The sequence below is a fragment of the Notolepis coatsorum genome, assembly GCF_963971535.1.
Source record: "Notolepis coatsorum genome assembly, chromosome: 19".
In the NCBI taxonomy this organism is placed as follows: domain Eukaryota; kingdom Metazoa; phylum Chordata; class Actinopteri; order Aulopiformes; family Paralepididae; genus Notolepis; species Notolepis coatsorum.
Window position 1 is genome coordinate 2,471,159 of NC_140183.1, and position 19,379 is coordinate 2,490,537.

Consider the following 19,379-nt stretch of genomic DNA (forward strand, 5'->3'; position numbering starts at 1 on the left):
ATCAAACAACAATTAACATAATCATTAGAAGCTATCGCTGTGCAAATATCTTGGCATACCTTCAGTCGTTCATGTCGTGACTCTGGGGAGCTAATGTGATCGTTGTGCATACAGGCATCGTAATAAACCAATTAAATACATACATACACTGTCTGTGTGGTCAGAGTGCACAGGGTGAAAAAACAAAATTGTGTGCATAATTATTAGGAATAGGATTTACACATAAGGCTAGTGTGTACAAAAACATTTTAACAACCGTTAACCTGGTGGTTAATAAAACTAACATGATTGATTATGGGAAACTGTTCAAAAATATATATATATATTTTTGCACGTTTTATGATGATTCTTGATGAAATTACTTAGGATCCAGTTGTATTTACCCTGAGTTTGAGTGTCACTTTCATCTGTGATTGCCTCAGTTTTGTTGGTCTTTACTTAGAATCAGGCAATTTTCTCCATTTCTTCTCTATAAATGAGGAGATAAAACGTCTTATGCATCGCTTCTGTATGTAATTCTAGTGCATATACTATCAATGGTTCACCATACAGGTGCAAAACAACGTTACATGTCCTCTTCTATGAGAGAATAAAACAACTGATTCTTTCTTGTCTGACAATACAATTTTGTAACCTAAGTGATTCAAATGTGATGTAATGTGATCATGTGGTCACTTCTTCCTTCAGCAATACATTTTAGCTCATTATTACTAACCATTGTTAATGCTTTCTCATTGATTTCTTTTCATCACATCCCTAGTTCATCGTTTTGCAGATACATACAATTGTGTGAAAAGTTTCCTGCTTGTGAAGGTATTAATCTGAATGATGTTGCGTCGTTGTTGACAAGGTGTTCTCTGTCGGCCGTGTGGCAGGGCCAAACAGTAACACATAAAAATTAAATAAATACATACAATAGACATTACCTTAGTGGCTAATGTGTCAAAATAAAATTGAAAACCGTTAACCTAGTGGTTAATATAAAAGGTGATTATGATAATCGTTATGCATTGTTCTGTGGTGCATACTATCAATGGTCAAAACAAACTTGGTGTCTTGGAACAATCCAACTGGTTCTGCCCTGTTTAACAATACCATTTTGCAATGTGACTCTGTGATCATTTCTCATTGTCATTATAAAATTGGTTAATGCAATCTTACTGATTGTATTTCATCATATTCCTAGTCAATAATTTTCCAGATACATATGAACTCTGTGAAACAGTTCTTGTTTGTGAATCTGACAGTTGCTGTGAAGTGTTGATCATCTGTTCTCGGTCTGTCGTGTGGCAGGGCCAATACATACATAACAATGTGGACAATGTGTGTTCAGAAGTATCTTGTTCCACAGGTCTCTGATAATGTCTCTTCTTGACGATGCAGTCGGGAACATTCACTGGTCGTCGTTCATTCAGAGGGGGCCTACAGGAGGTCGCTGTCCGCTCCCTGTGTACCTTGTCAAGGGTCACCGGTAGCAGTCAACTATAGTGGTCTTTTCCTGCAGCCTATGTTGTTCTCCACCACCATCACATGTCTGCCACTGTGCTCACGCTTGGCCTCTATCAGGCCTAGAGACATGGTGGTCAGGGTGTTCTTGAACGTGCTGTGTGGTGGTTGGTCCCCCCCGTTCCTCGTCATCGCGGTACTAGAGGGGCGAGGGGGCGGGCGTTTTTGAATGTGTTGTGCTGGTTTCGCTGTCCTCTCCTCGTCATTGCGGTACCACTTGATGGAGGGCGAGGGCCCGCCGGTGTAGTGGCTAGTCAGTAGGACGCTCTCTCTCACACGGATGACAATCTTGTCATGGGAATCCACCTTGATGGTCGGGGCTTTGGTTCCCATCTGCAGGTGATGGGTTTGGTCTGCCGTGGTCTGCAGTGCCGGGGTGGAGGCCGTCAAAAGGTTGATCTCCTCTTCGTCAGTGTCTCCTTGGTCAGTCTCCTTCGTGGTCCCCTGCTCCACTTTCTTGGGGATGTCTGTGGGCTGGGTTGGATGGTTCTCCCACGGTTGTTGTCGTCGCCTCTGGTTGTGTCCGCAGCTCCTTGGCGGCGTCCCTGGTGGTTCTATGCTGTCGTGGGTCGCTCAGGTCACTGGGTTGTGTTCCTCTCTGTCTGGTCCTGGCGTCGTTCGTGGTTCAGGTCACGCGTCGTCTCACTCGTCCTGTCCTCTCACCAATTCGTGATCTGAGGGTGATAAACACTGCCTTAGAAAACTCCTCACATAAATGATTCAACGCCTTTCTGCTAAAGTGGAAAATCATTTTGGGATTAATTCAATTCATTGTAAATAAAATCACTTAATTGACAATAGGAAATGCAAGCCAATTGCATTAGCAGTGATTCCTTACGTCAAGAAGGTCACATTCACTACAATTTTATCAGATCTTGTATCTAACTAGATCTTCCAGCATTACACTTTAAATAAAATTTGTAAATGAATGGCCAAAGTCTTGAATCAGATAAAATAGCTCCTTGTCTTCATATTCTGATGGTCTTAAATTGAAGTTGATCTTACCTCAGGCCGCGTACGATGGTGTGCTTCTTCAAGATACTTACCTCGCCATGACTTCTCGGTTGTTCTTCACATCTCAGTGTGGCTCATCATAGCATAGCATGGGGAAAAAAACATAAAATCTAGACAGCCAGTTAATTTTGCATGAAAAACAATCATTCGTTTTGTCATCTAACCCTAACGAACCTTACTGTCATGCATTTGTCCTAATAAACTAACCTACACTGTAGCACTCAACACTTTGATGACCATTGTTACTCAGCTGATAGAGTTGTGCCCTTTTTTGATGTCCTGTCATACAGTGTCAGCTAAATGATCAATGTACGTGTATACCTTGTACATTTAGATAATTGTGTTTCAATTTTGTGGTTGATATTTTGCAGTCATGGAAATGTATTAGTTGTTAAAAGAATAGTCTAAGGAATAGTCATGCATGTTATTGGTTATAAACAGAGAATAGAAGGAGGGGATTGTAAGTAGTTGTTTTCATCATTAATCTTTCATCTCGGGCACTTCTCTAATTCATGTGCCTCTTGAAAAGAGATGATGAAAACGACTGGTTAGTTATTGTTAGTATGGGAGTTAGGTAGATTTTCATAACTGCAAATTCATCACCGGTGTCTAATTCATGTTAATTAAGTGGTTCTCTGTTGCCATCCACCGCCAGGTGAGTTCATCAAGTCTGTGGTCACGAGTGTAGGCATTTGCATTGCTTTGTCTCCCAAGTGTAAATCTGCATCTAAAGCGATACTTCCTACTATACTAAGTGGAGATACTAAGTTGAGTCTCTATAGGTGTGGTCAGACTGGCTATTTGCATTGTCTTTCACTCCACATCGTCCTCAGCTGGTTTGAGTGTTCAAATGTAGATTACTTTGGGGTCTCAATTTAAATGATTGTAGCTGGTCTCACTTTGTGTCTTGTCTGTGTTCAGATGCAAATCACTGGAGTTTCAACTTTTGTGATACAATGTGTTTACACCCATTCTGCATCTTGACCCAGAGCCAGATCTCTTGGTTGTCTGTAAATACAAACACATGTTAATTTCCCACTCTTTTCTTTTATTCTGGGTGAATCCTCTTTGACTGTCTGTGTGCTCAACAAAACATCAGCTATTTCTCATCCATCCCGTCCTAGGATGTAATGATAGTGTTATCATTTATCAATCATATCGCATATGTACACAAGCATCATATGAATGTGGAACCACACATTTTGAATCATGTTTAAAAATGTCTTACAATGGAAAGGGCTAGTTATCTTTCATTGGTTCTTTAGATAAACACATTAACTCAAGTGAATATAACCTAAACATCTTACTTTTAAACATAATCTATGTTGTTTGTGTTCCAAGTTTTCAACATTGAAAGCTTATAAAGTCTAATCTAACGCTGTTTATGTGGACAATTCCTGTACTGCCATATACTGGGAACCGGAAGTGTTTGTTTAGCTCCCCGTATTGGTCAGGGTACGCCCACAGATGTATTATAATTCTGAAACAGACATTGTAATTAGCTTTATGTGACTTATAATGTGTAAATTAAAGCAACATAAACACTCAAGTGATCTGAGATAGTTGTAATTTGCTGTAACTGAGATGATAGTTGTGTATATGTACAGTTTCTACGTCAAATGACTCCCTTTTCTTGACTCCTTTTGTATCACAAACAGTACTGAATTTGCAAATCTGGTATGTCATAAATGTATAGTTGTAGCAGTACTGACTATCTGATGAATTGAAAATGGGGGACCCTGATGTAAACAAGACAAAAGTCTTCCTCTGGTCTGAATCCCCTTAACAATTGTGTGTATTGAGCTGTACAGTATTGTACCCATTCTGCAATCTGTTAATAAAGTTTTCAATCAATCAATGCATCTATATTTATGATTTTCATACTCACCGGGGACAGCTGTTGTGTTGACGTTGGATCCGTTACGTGTCGTCAGCAACCCGCATCTCGCCACCGCAACTCAACATTTTCCAATAGCAGCGCGCACATACATATACAAATAAAACATATACTACACGTGGATTTCACGCACCCTTGGCCTTGGGCACATTACACTTTACGTTCGCTTATGGATAGTTTAATATAAAATAATAACTTCACGGCGCGCATAGCGTGACGTCATCGCTCCATGCGACGTTCGTGCGTTCTCATTCGCCTCGGAAATAACGCTTTGCAATTCATACAGTATTTTTCCCACGAGCTCTCAATAGCCTGGAATTCCTAAACCAGCGTTTTGTTACCGAATGAACGCGCCTGTGCATATGTGAAACGTAAACAAACTGAAACGATAAAACTATACTTCCCCAAATGGTTGTTCCCGTGGGCCGCGGAAATTACTACTTTAGTCTGTCGCGTGAACTGCACCTCAATGTTATTCTTTGTATAACGGTAACTCGTCTCTCAATGCTCGTCGCGCTATCCGCAGCCGGTTCTTGACTCAATAAAGCAACGCGACGGGTCCTATAATACTTGTGCACATACAAACGAGACTTAAACAGACAAACAAACATTAATACATATAAGTTAACGTGTGTGTATATCTGACTGTATTGGATCGCTGTACGTTTAGTCGGCCAACATCTGTTGCGACAAGGCATTTATACCCTTGATATATAACTACACATCGTTATTAAAATCATAACGACCGAACCTGACTTCGAAATTTACCAGCGATATATTAGATTATATATACCTTTTAATCATACTCTCGGCCTCTTAACCCGCGACTAACGTCCTGTTTAATGTACTTTCCGCGACTGATGTCCCGTTTAATGTACATTTACGTACTCCCGGGACATCGCGTAATCATGTACTAACTAGGACATCGCGTGATCATCTTCCCGCTATCTGTATTGATCAATTGGTTAATTTAATCCAAAATACATCGTTTTCAGGAATGGAAGAGATTGTGAGCTTAGTTTGAGGTTGAAACAATGAATATTATGACGCTACTCTGGTAATTTCTAATTATGATTCCATCAGCTTCTCGGTCCTACTTCCCGCCTCTTTGCAAAGGAATCACAGAACGTTTTTAACAGAGTAGCGTTTTCAAGGATATCACATCATAATAAGCTCACGTATCTTCTTTTGTTGCCTATATTTTTAGTCTGCATCAGCTAGACTAGGGGTAGCAATCCAACAACCTGTACTGTGTGCCTTAGCTTTTGGTCGGCTCCGACTCGACCAGGAATAGCACTTCAACCTTTGTGCCTAAACTTTTGGGACTAGCACATATAACCCATCCTTTCAGAACCTCCTGATAAGGACCCAGGTGCACGCGCGCCCTGGTAACGATTCTCAATACAGATCAGATATATTAATGCACATTATTCTTACTCAGCCATGATCTCAATATTTGACAACATTCTGTAATATTCACCTGGCACAGAGAAAAGCGGGAAGATTTTAATTCCTTTCCATACATTTTTGGTCGACCAGTCTATTATACTCACTTTTCTCTGTATAGCTGAATGATACAGCACGCCGGGAGGACGCAAAAATCCGTCACAAGTTCGTAGACGCCAATTGTGGGATATTTGTAGATATCCTGATGAAGAATGTGCTCAGTCAACCGAGGCTTGGATAATAACAAGGGTTTATTAACCAAACAGATAGAATACATAGAGAGAATGGCTGAGGGTTTCCCCCCAGGTGGTCAGCTGAAATTACCCAGGTAAGAAGCCTTGATTGTGGTCGGGAGGAGCCCTTTATAGTTCAACAAGGGGGGTGTGTGGTCCCATTTGATAGGTCAGATGGGGGGGGGGGGGGTACAGGTTTGGGGACACAGGGGAGGGGGGTGATTCCACAGAGAGGGGGGGGGGGCACAGGTAAGGGGAACATATTTACATGAGGACATATTATATCACACCACCATCTACTGCCGCGTCTTGGGAGACCTGGCACACTACACATTTCCGATGATGATGATGATATTTATTGTATTGTATCGTGTGTGTGTGTGTGTGTGTGTGTGTGTGTGTGTGTGTGTGTGTGTGTGTGTGTGTGTGTGTGTGTGTGTGTGTGTGTGTGTGTGTGTGTGTGTGTGTGTGTGTGTGTGTGTGTGTGTGTGTGTGTGTGTGTTTTTTAATCATTCTTTCCAAAAGAAAAGAGGCCTAGAAGCGTGGCTAGAGGATTTCACCCATCTAATGAACACATGCACCAGACTAGACAAATATCAAGATGTATCCATCAGTGGACCAATTGCATGCTTTTGCAGAGGACAAGAAGCCTTCAGTCGACTCCTTCAGACATTAAGCACCCCCCCCCCCCCCACAGCCCAAATGGAATGAAAAAAATAATTATAAAAAAAAAAACATTTTATACTTTAAAAGAAAATTGTCGACTAATAGTCGACTAACGGCTAACGACTAATAGTCGACTGTGTGTGTGTGTGTGTGTGTGTGTGTGTGTGTGTGTGTGTGTGTGTGTGTGTGTGTGTGTGTGTGTGTGTGTGTGTGTGTGTTTTTAATAGACTACTGTGTTAATCACAGCAGAAGTGGGTCTCTAACTGATTCCGAGAGTCAATCGAAAAAGACGAGCGAGCGGGTCTGGATTCGTTGGTCTTTGTTCCGCCGTTTCCCTCCTGTCCCTCCAGCTCTGAGGCACACGGTGTGGAGAGCATGCCCTGCTCCAGTACACCAGACCACAGGGATATTAGCCCAGACAGGCAATAGTGTTGATTACTCATTGGCCATTAGATTGCTTTCACCACAGTGGCTAAGCCCCCCTGCATCATGAGATCGCTTGGCTGACTGTGGGATTAGAGAGCGTGCTTCGCCCCAAATCCCTCTGGCTCGCCGCCCCGACCCCACCACCACCACCACCACCACCACCTCTCACTGCCCTCTCCTCCTCCCTCCCTCCCTCCCTCCCTCCCTCCCTCCCTCCCTCCCTCCCTCTCTCCTCTCTCTCTTTCTCCACTTCATCTGGCTCGGGTCAGCCGAGCGGTGGGAGAGCAGGACAGGTTGACTAGCTGTTCGGTCCTTATTACCTCATTTCCTGTGACCACAGGTTTACCCTCTTTTCTTCTTCTGGTGCTGGACATGTTTTATGACGGTTATACGTTGTTAATGGTCCCTATGACTTAATTGTTTTTAGGGTCAATTAGACGTGACAAATTCAACTCCACCCGATTGTTTTGTTGGCTCCTTGGATCGTGTCGGCAAGGGGGGGGGGGGGGGGTCTCTGTTTATGATTTTAGCAAGTCCCGTCATACACACAATAACACACACACACACGCACACACACACACACACACACACACACACACACACACACAACGCACACACACACACACACACACACACATGCGCAAATACAAAACACAGACAGCGCTCAACATGTGCGCAAAGCACATGTATAAACACAGTGGCAACACATGCATTTGACACACACACACATGCATTTGACACACACACACACACACATGCGCACAATGAAAGATGATATGAGCTGGATGTTAAACACAAGTCCTGTGTCCTGTCTCAATCCCAGATTTATACCCTGCTTCTCTAGCTGCCTTCTTAACCACTGACGGGATTTAGAAAAAACAACAGAAGATTTCCTTCTTCAAACAGAACAAGAAACATCGGCGTCACTTTAACTTTAGCTGCAGAACCAGGAGTTCATTCTGAGTCACTGAACCAACTTAGGGCTCAAGATTATAGCCTGCAGTCTCCACTTCAAAATAAGACCAGCACTTGAAAGGTAGAGAACAGAGAGAGAGAGAGAGAGAGAGAGAGAGAGAGAGAGGAGAGAGAGAGAGAGAGAGAGAGAGAGGAGAGAGAGAGAGAGCAAGGAGAAAGAGGGGGCGAGAGAGAGGGAGAGGAAGAGAGAGGGGGGTCGGGGGAAAGAGAGAGGGGGGAGGGAGAGATAGAGAGTGGGTGAGTGTGTGTGTGTGTGTGTGTGTGTGTGTGAGTGAGTGAGTGTGTGTGTGTGTGTGTGTGTGTGTGTGTGTGTGTAGGTGTGTGTGTGTGTGTGTGTGTGTGTGTGTGTGTGTGTGTGTGTGCGTGTGTGTGTGTGTGTGTGTGTGGTGTGTGTGTGTGGTGTGTGTGTGTGTGTGTGTGTGTGTGTGTGTGTGTGTGTGTGAGTGAGCAGAGCGAGGGGGTCGAAGGCAGAGAGGGGAGAGAGAGAGGGTAGAGAGAGAGTGAAGGTAGAGAACAGAGATAGAGGGAGAGAGAGAGAGAAGAGAGAGACAGAGAGATGAGACGAGAGTGGTGTGTGAGAGAGGAGAGAGAGAGAAAGAGAAAGACAGAAAGAAGAGAGAGAGAGAGAGAGAGAGAGAGAGAGAGAGAGAGAGAGAGAGAGAGAGAGAGAGAGAGAGAGAGAGAGAGAGAGAGAGAGAGAGAGAGAGAGAGAGAGAGAGAGAGAGAGAGAGAGAGAGAGAGAGAGAGAGGGACATAACAGTGCAGCTTAAAGCTCATTACTCTTCTCTCAGGCACCTTGCTGAGTTGAAAAGGCTTGTTGCCTCTGGTAGACACATCCAACCACACTAATCAGGTCAACAGCGGAATTAACCAATCTTTTACATTTGGTCGCTGATGCTTACAGGTTGTAAAAATACTTGCCTTTGAGTGTCATTGTGGCTTAATGTGATATAATAGCCGTCTGTCATTTTGAACAAGAGGGACATTTGGAGGAAGTAAAAAGACAAGGCTGAGACATCAAGGAGTTTTTTTCTGAGACGAGGAGACATGGAACTATGTGTTGTTCCGTAGTTCACGCTGACAAACAGCCCACTTATCTATCACCGGTTGTATAAAACAAGTAGACGGTGCAGCGTTTGATACAGCAATGGGTTTCAATACAGTTATTGTATTTGTAAAGTATGATCATGTGTATTGAAACCCATTGCTGTGTATACTATCAAATACTGAAATATCTACTTATTCTCTCTCTCTCTCTCTATCTCTCTCACACCCACATACACACACAATTATATAGTAATCCCCCCTGGTAAGTAGAGATTTAAAGAGGCGCTTTTGCATTATTGCAAGCGGACACTCAAAATCTACAGATTTGGCGATTAAATTACCTAATCAATCGACTAATTAATCGACTACGACATTATTTAGTCAAGGACACACACACACACACACACATGCACACACTGGAGCGGCTGGTTTAATGGCGTGTGTGTGTGTGTGTGCGCGCGCGCGCGTGTGTGTAGGTGTGTTTGCGTGTGTGTGTGTGTGTGTGTGTGTGTGTGTGTGTGTGTGCGTGCGTGCGTGCGTGGGCGTGCGTGCGTGCGCGTGTGTGTGCGTGCGTGCGTGTGTGTGTGTGTGTGTGTGTGTGTGTGTGTAGGTGTGTGTGTGTATGGTGTGTAGGTGTCTGTGTGTGTGTGTGTGTGTGCGTGCGGGCGCGTGTGTGTGTGTGCGTGCGTGGGCGTGCGTGCGTGCGCGTGTGTGTGCGTGCATGCGCGCGCGTGTGTGTGTGTGTGTGTGTGTGTGTGTGTGTGTGTGTGTGTGTGTGTGTGTGTGTGTGTGTGTGTGTGTGTGTGCGTGCGGGCGCGTGTGTGTAGGTGTGTGTGTGTGTGTGTGTGTGCGTGTGTGTGTGGTGTGTGTGTGTGTGTGTGTGTGTGTGTGTGTGTGTGTGTGTGTGTAGTGTGTGTGTGTGTGTGTGTGTGTGCGTGTGTGTGTAGGTGTGTGTGTGTGTGTGTGTGTGTGGTGTGTGTGTGTGTGTGTGTGTGTGTGTGTGTGTGTGTGTGTGGTGTGGTGTGTGTGTGTGTGTGTGTGTGTGTGTGTGTGTGTGTGTGTGTGTGTGTGTGTGTGTGTGTGTGTGTTGTGGTCCCTGAGAGGTACATCAATCTCCTCTGTGCAGGTTGGTGCTAAAGCTCTGCTATAAAAGCCTCCAACACACAGTGGCAACGGACGCATGAGCCCCACAGGAATTTATACATCCCTGCCTTCAGAACCTTTACTTACCCTTACTAAACACACACACACACACACACACACACACACACACACACACACACACACACACACGCACACGCACACGCACACACGCACACGCGCACACACACACACAACATCACCTGTCAGTTCTATAGAAGCTCTTCCTGTCTGCAATGTGAAACATGTCATGAGGAAATATGAGGGGTTTGAAACACAAGGTCAGTGAGTCGCTACCGTTTCCTCCACAAAGGGTTATCGATCTGTCCTCAGAGAGATGGAAAAGTCCCCCCACACACACACACACACACACACACACACACACACACACACACACACACACACACACACACACACACACGCACACACACCACACACACACACACACACACACACACACACACACACAACCCCTCCCACCCACAGCCTACACCCCCCACCCCCCCCCCCCCCCCCTTGTTTGCCATGCTGTTTCACCCCTGCAGTCATGTGGCCTCAGGGCCCACAGTGGTCATAGAAGTGGTGTGTGTGTGTGTGTGTGTGTGTGTGTGTGTATGTGTGTGTGTAAGTGTGTGTGTGTGTGTGTATGTATGTATGTATGTATGTATGTATGTATGTATGTATGTATGTATGTATGTATGTATGTATGTATGTATGTATGTGTGTGTGTGTGTGTGTGTGTGTATGTATGTATGTATGTATGTATGTATGTATGTATGTATGTATGTATTATATGTGTATATGTTTCTGGGGGTCTGTTGGAGGTGGTGGTGGTAGTGGAAGTGGTGATGATGGTGGTGTTGATGATGATGGTGGTGGTGTTAGTAGTGGTGGCTGGCTGGGCTGGTGGAGGAGGTGGAGGAGGTGCTGGTAGTGTTGGGCAGGGGGGTCTGCTAGCTCCTGGCTGGCTGGTCTGGAGGAGGGGAAGGGGAGCAGTGGCAGAGACGAGGGGTGAGTTCTGCTGAACTGTGGGAATGTGGGATATGCTCCTTGACATCTCTGTGTGGATTACGGCTCACGAGCCGTCGCTCCCAATCGGCCCAACTCTACATCAGCCTCCATGCCGGGCCATCAGGGAGCAGCCGGCCAAGGCCTGGCCTAGCCCGGGTTCTCGCTCAGCCCCTACCCCAGCACCACCGAAGTAGGGTAGAGATGGGAGGGGAGGGGGAGAGGGGGAAGGCCTCTGCTAGAACACGTGGTAGCCTCTGTAGAAGCTTAGTACAGAATGATGAGGTGAGAGAGAGGAGGGAGAGAGGTGAGCGATGGAGCTACAAAGGAGAGGTGAGAGGGGAGGTCTAAAGGGAGAACTGGAGAATCCTTTTTTTTTTTTTAACCATGTCAGATGTATGTACCTTACAGGGAATCCTAATGTCAGAAATACAGATGATTAACGTTATGTTATTTTACTGTTAACGTTACTATGCTGAAGTTAACTGGTAGCAAATTCATTTAAATTAAATTATGTTTCATAAAGAGTTTTACTTTTAACCAAGAAAATATGTCGCTGTTTACAAAAGGTGAACATCTCATTTTAGAATCAAACTTAATGGTGAAATAGTCATTTGTCAGCAATACAATAGGCCCATCTCTGGCATCACAGCATACTTTCTAAATAAGCTCTGAGGGTAGATAAACACTAGACGCCAATACATTACACATGACAATAATAACAAAAAGTAGCCTGGTTGGTCGAGGAAAGTCCCACAAGCTACATAAAAGGCCAATCAAACGTCCAGCCTCTCTCAGACAGATACCACAACTCAAAGTGTAGCCAGAAGTATGTACTTTGACTGGTCTATGCACCATTTAGAAGAAGGTTGATTGATGTCCCTCTGGCAGCGTGGGAATGCAGGGGACGGATGCTGCCCATATAAGGGTGTGGAAGGATGAGGGGTGAGGAAGGCTCTCGCCGTGATGGTGTGGAAGGAGGAGGGGTGAGGAAGGCTCTCGCCGTGATTATGACAAGATGTTGCTTGCAGAAACTGTATTATTTGTGGTTGACTTAACTAGAATGACACAGACACTGTGCTCAGGTATATGTTTACTAAAAGAGGAATGGTACAATGAATTTTAGACTCATTGGACTGTAAATAAAATGTTAATTGAGTGCACACTGTGCACCCCCCCTACATATTTATATTACATACGTGGTTCAGGTCCACTAGAACCGCAAGTGTGGAAAATCGTAGGTGAAAACTATAGTACATAAATTAAACAAAAAGTTTCACTGTGTACCTTCACTCTCTCCACCTTGTTTCATTATATGTTTCAAGATAAACATGATTTATTCCATTCATGTCTTGATTATAAAATAATGTATTTTTGTATTATTATAATTTTTATATAATACTTATTATTTACGTATTTTTACATACTAATTGTTCTGGATTTATTGTGTTATTAAAATCCCAATAATGTTGTGGGTCCACCAGACCCTCCAACACTGTGGGGCGAATTCACAAAAGGGATTGCGCAACATCCCTCCCCAAGCAAACACCGTCAGGGCCCTGGCGGAGCTACAGGGGCAGCTCAACATCCACCAGATTAAACATCCGGACGCAGCAATGGTCATAGCAGGCGACTTCAACCAGGCGAATCTGAAGAAAGTGATGCCATCCTTTCCTCAGCACATCGCCTGCTCCACCAGGGGAGGAAACACGCTGGATCATTGCTACACCCCGCTCAGAGCCGGCTATAAAGCGGTACCGGCTCCGCCATTAGCGGGGGCTACAAGCACGTCGGATCATGGCCCCATTTTTCCTATTTCCGGCTTACAGGCAGAGATCACGTGACGCCGTCGTGTCAAGGGGGGTAAAAAGATGGTCCGACCAATCAGAGGCCACGCTTCGGGACGCTCTAGAGGACGTAGACTGGGGAATGTTCCAGGGAAGCGCCAGTGACGTCAGCGAGTTCGCAGATACTGTTGTTAGCTTCATAGCAACTTTAGCTGATAGTATCGTCGCCACAAAAAAGGCGAGGGTGTTCCCGAACCAGAAACCGTGGGTGCACAGTACTATCAGAGCAGCTCTGAAAACGTGCACCACTGCTTACAAACTGGGCAGAGAGACAGGAAATATGGAGGAGTACAAGGCAACAGTCTATACTCTGCGCAATCTGTTAAACTTGCTAAGAGGACGTATGCTGACAAGATGGAGGCACAAATGGGACAGAATGACACAAGAGGCTTATGGCAGGGACTGCGGACGATAACTGACTACAAAGTCAGCGCCCCCTCAATGGGGAGCGACGACGCCTCTCTCGCGGACAAACTCAACTCCTTCTACGCTCGGTTTGGCGCAGACAGTAGCGACGCTAGCTCATCGGCTAACGACGTCACTGATGCGCCGGCCGTCGTGGAGGGGGGGGGGGGGGGGGCATCCGCGGGGGGGCGGGGACGCTCTCTCATTGACGGAACACAGTGTGAGAAGAGCATTTATGCGGGTGAACACCAGGAAGGCTGCTGGCCCAGATGGGATAACAGGACGTATACTTAAGTCCTGTGCTAACCAGCTAGCCCCTGTGTTCACCACCATATTTAATCTATCCCTGGCTGAATGCGTGGTACCTGCCTGCTTCAAGGTGTCCACTATTATCCCGGTACCAAAGAAATCCTCCCCAACAGGTCTCAATGACTACAGACCGGTGGCACTCGCCTCTGTGGTCCCGGAGATCCCATGCAATCTTATTTATTATTTAGATATTGTTATTTAACATTGTCGGCTTTCCCAATGTTGTCGGCACAATTGCTTGATTGATTTTGAAACAAGATTTTGATTAGCATCATGTTGCAATTTTTATTTGTGTTATGCATTGCTCTTGCTGCTTGTTTTATTATGTCTTCTGTTAGGAATCCAGGTAAGAATGTTGAGTTCAAGTATGGCATGGAAGAATGGAGACAGAGAGGGTGCTGGTCTTCTCGAATACGTGTTCTTTTTATTATCAGAAACACTTTGAGCGATAACAATACTTTACCAGGTAAAGCAGGAAGTAGTAACAAGGAAGGATACTTAGAAGAGCACTTAAACAACAAAAGAGAATAGGGCGGTGAGAGATCCGCCTTCTCGACCTAAAGCAAGGATAACTTAAATCATGATATCCGACTTCTGCCCGTGGACGGCTGTTCCCAGTAACACTGCTGAAGAACCGACAGGGAGAGAGGGGCAGAGTATTACTATAAAGGCCTCAGTACAGCCAGCAGACCCAATCAGCACCAGTGACATAATTACAGGCAGGTGACAACAATCAGGGTAACTAATTACTGAGACAGCAGGTGACGACAATCAGATAATAGAGAGACAGAGTGAGAATTCCAAGATGGTGGCAGGGCCTCCAATCCTGAATAGGGAGAGAAGCAGACGTTACACTCTTCATTATATAAAGCACTTTGAACGATATGGCCAAAAAACGTTATCGTGATCAAATAATACAATTATTTTCATATAACTCGATATCGATAATTATCGTCGATATACATTTCTGTCAAGTTTAATTAACTTCTTATGCCTGGCGCAACAGGCTATTAATAGACTCACTTGTTTTGATGCGGTATAACGAAGCCGTCACTACGAGACGAGTTTGAGCCGTCGCGTGTCGAGCGAGCCAACCCTTTGAGAAGCGTTGTGGTCCCGGCTTGAATTCTCCATGAATGTGTCCAAGTCCATAATCCATATAAATCCATTTAGTTATATCCAACACAGTCTGAATGAATGTTTCTTCCTTGTGATTATGCCGCGTGTTTATTTTCAAACCACCAAAACTGAATGTCTTGTCTCGAGTTGATGTCGTCATCAGTCCGCGCACCTTCTTCTACACAGTACACACGGCCCAGTGCATAGATTATTATATTCCACCAGGGGGCAACCTACCGCCACTGGATCATATGCATAGAATGGAACACTGTTTGGTCCAAGCTTGGAAAATCGATATATCGAAACTTTGCGACCACGTTTCATGTTTATTTCGAGGAAATAATTTATCGCGATGATTATCGTTATCGTTTTATCGCCCAGCCCTACTAACATTATATAAAGCACTTTGAACTGCAATCCTTGTATGAAAGGTGCTATATAAATAAAGTGTATTATTATTGACTATACTCACATTCCAATTGTACCACCAAGCGAAAAATAGAATAGGAATAGGACATGACAAACATTATGCAATGTCGAAAGATAGTGACAAAAACAAAGGATGCAATGTGTCATGAAAATACAAATTAAGCAAGCTCTATACATTACGAAGTAAACGCAATACAACCTAATAAACGAAATAAACGGAATACTAATGGTGAAAAATGCTGTTATGTCTATGCTTCATTTCGGGTTTATTTTTTCCCCTTCCTGATATTTGCCAACAGCGCTGTCAGGTGCAGACTGCTCCGCGAGCAAACTGCGCTGGAGCAAATCAGGAGTTGCACACCTGTGGCCGTGTTTGCGCTAGTATCTCATCCGCGCAATATCTTTAGTGAATAGCACACAAAGACGGAGCAGACGACGAGAGGGCCTACCTGGAAGAGGTAGATAATCTGTCACAGTGGTGTCAGGAGAACTGCCTCTCCCTGAACATCAGCAAAACAAAAGAGATGATTGTGGACTTCAGGAGGTCGGGGGTCAGGGACTACAGCCCCCTCAGCATCGACGGGGCACCGGTTGAGAGAGTGAACAGTTTTAAGTACCTTGGAGCCCACATATCCGATGACTTGACATGGACCACACACATTGACAGTGTTGTGAAGAAGGCACGACAACGCCTCTACTTCCTCAGGCGCCTAAGGAAGTTCCAAGTCAGTCAGAAGATCCTTAAGAACTTCTACTCATGTACCATAGAGAGCATCCTGACGGGCAATATCACCTCCTGGTTTGGGAATAGCACCGCACAAGACCGAAGCAGACTACAGAGAGTGGCACGTTCAGCCGAACGCACAATTGGAGGGGGGCTTCCCACTCTCCAAGACATTTACAACAAGCGGTGCAGGGGTAAGGCTAAGAGAATTATTAAGGACTCCAGCCACCCAAACAACTGCCTCTTTGAACTGCTGCTGCAAGCACAGAAAGACTCGGAAGAAGCTTCTATCCCCAGGCCATCAGGTTGCTCAATGAACAATAACACTATGCAACAACCATCAAATGCACTCACAACACACACAACACACACATCCATTCGCACACACTCACTTTAAACAAACAACACACTGCAGCACCCACTCTCCACACTTTAGAACACCTAGACACACTTTATATTTATTGGTAAAGGATTTGCACTACAACCCATACCTCAGTACACTTTACTGTAACCTCATCCCATTTCTGCTTTGCACTATATAGTATTGTATATTAGTATATTGCATAGTATATTGTATATTGTACGGTAACTCAGTTACTCTATTCTGCATCGAACATTGTACATATGTATATACTGAACACTGTGTCTACGTACGTGACTTCTATTTTTACTTCTATTTTTACATGCTATACTATTTTATTTTATTTTATACTTATCTTTTGTCTAGCACAGTCTGATTGATTGATTGATTGATTGAAAACTTTATTAACAGATTGCAGAATGGGTACAATACAGTACAGCTCAATACACACAATTGTTAAGGGGATGCAGACCAGAGAAAGACTTTCGTCTTGTTTACATCAGGGTCCCCCATTTTCAATTCATCAGGACATATATGACATACATGACATACAGATAGTAAGTACTGCTACATCTATACATTTATGACATACCAGATTTGCAAATACAGTACTGTTTGTGATACAGAAGGAGTCAAGAAAAGGGAGTATATACATTTGACGTAGAAACTGTACATTGGAGGAGGTTGGGTGGGGGGGGTTGGGTACATTGGGATATTGACAACCATACTGGGTAATTTACATTGGAGGTGGGGGGGGGGGGGGCACACTGTATAAACAAGTAAAACTGTACATTGAGGGGGGGGGGGGAGGAGACACTGTACAAACAAACAAAATTGTACATTGGACTATTGACAAAACCATACTAGGTAAATGACTGTACATCGGAGGGGGTTGGGTTAGGATATTTACAGGGGCCAGTGTTGAATTGCAGTCTCCCGTAGGTGTCCCTTGAGAGAGGTTTTGAAAGTGGGTAGTGATCCACATTCCTTTACAGCTTTGGGTAGGGCGTTCCACATTGATGTGGCATAATTGCGAAACGTGTTTAGTCCCTTATTTGAGCCGAATCTGGGTTTAACATGATTTGTGGAGCTCCCTCTGGTGTTGTGATCGTGGTATTCACTGACCTTTGGGAAGTATTTTGACATGTACATGGGTACCTTGGTCGTGTAGTGTATCTTGTAGACCAGGCCCATTGCAAGTTGCAAGTCTCTGGAGCGTAACAGAAAGAAGCATTTTGTATAAAAGTATTCTGTACTTCTGTATGACAATTAAAGAAACTTGAAACTTGAACTTGAAACAGATACCACACGCAAATCGTGTGCAGTTAAGGGTGCTATTAGCACCGCGCAATAATTTCTTTGTGAATTCGCCCAAATTTCCCAGGTTACATATATGCAGTATATTCTCTGCTCAGGTGTGTTACATATAAAATATTCCCAGGTCACATGCTGTATACTGTATATATTCTGTGTTCAGATGTGTTACATATAAAATATTCCCAGGTCACATGCTGTATACTGTATATATTCTGTGTTCAGGTGTGTTACATATTAATCCTTCCCAGGTCACATATATATATATATATATATATATTATGTGCTCAGGTGTCTTACATATAAAACCTTCCGGGGTGCTCCAGTAGTGAAGTGAAGCGGTCGTCCCGGGTTTGTTTCCCAGTCCCGGCGACCATTTGCTGCATGTCTTCCCTACCTCTCCTCCCGTTCTCCCTCTCTCCTCTATCGGTCCTGCGTGGCCAGAAAAAGCTGAAAAATGCTAATAAAGATAATAATATAAAAAAAAAATCCCAGGTCATGTATATTCTGTTTTCAGGTGTGTTACATATAAAACCTCCCCATGTCCCACACCGAGATGTCACAGGAAATTGTAAAAACAAAATTGATCAAAGAAAAAATAGATTCACACATATTGATTAGATACCTACCTACTACCGAGGAACTATATGGGTGTAGGGTCGACTATAAGATAATACATGAGTGACCGATGGTTAATATCATATAGTTCCTCATTAGTTCCTTATTACCATCTTTATCCCTAAGTGTCCCTAAGGTAAGGTGTTACAGTAAGTGTACCATTTATAATACATACATACATACATACATACATACATACATACATACATACATACATACATACATACATACATACATACATACATACATACATACATACATACATACATACATACATACATACATACATACATACATACATACATACATACAGTACAGACAGACAGACAGACAGGCAGGCAGGCAGACAGGCAGGCAGGCAGGCAGGCAGGCAGGCAGGCAGGCAGGCAGGCAGGCAGGCAGGCAGGCAGGCAGGCAGGCAGGCAGGCAGGACAGACAGACAGACAGACAGACAGACAGACAGACAGACAGACAGACAGGCAGGCAGGCAGGCAGGCAGGCAGGCAGGCAGGCAGGCAGGCAGGCAGGCAGGCAGGCAGGCAGGCAGGCAGGCAGGCAGGCAGACAGACAGACAGACAGACAGACAGACAGACAGACAGACAGACAGACAGGACAGGCAGGCAGGCAGGCAGGCAGGCAGGCAGGCAGGCAGGCAGGCAGGCAGGCAGGCAGGCAGGCAGGCAGGCAGGCAGACAGACAGACAGACAGACAGACAGACAGACAGACAGACAGACAGACAGACAGACAGACAGACAGACAGACAGACAGACAGACAGACAGACAGACAGACAGACAGACAAGGCAGGCAGGCAGGCAGGCAGGCAGGCAGGCAGGCAGGCAGGCAGGCAGGCAGGCAGACAGACAGACAGACAGACAGACAGACAGACAGACAGAC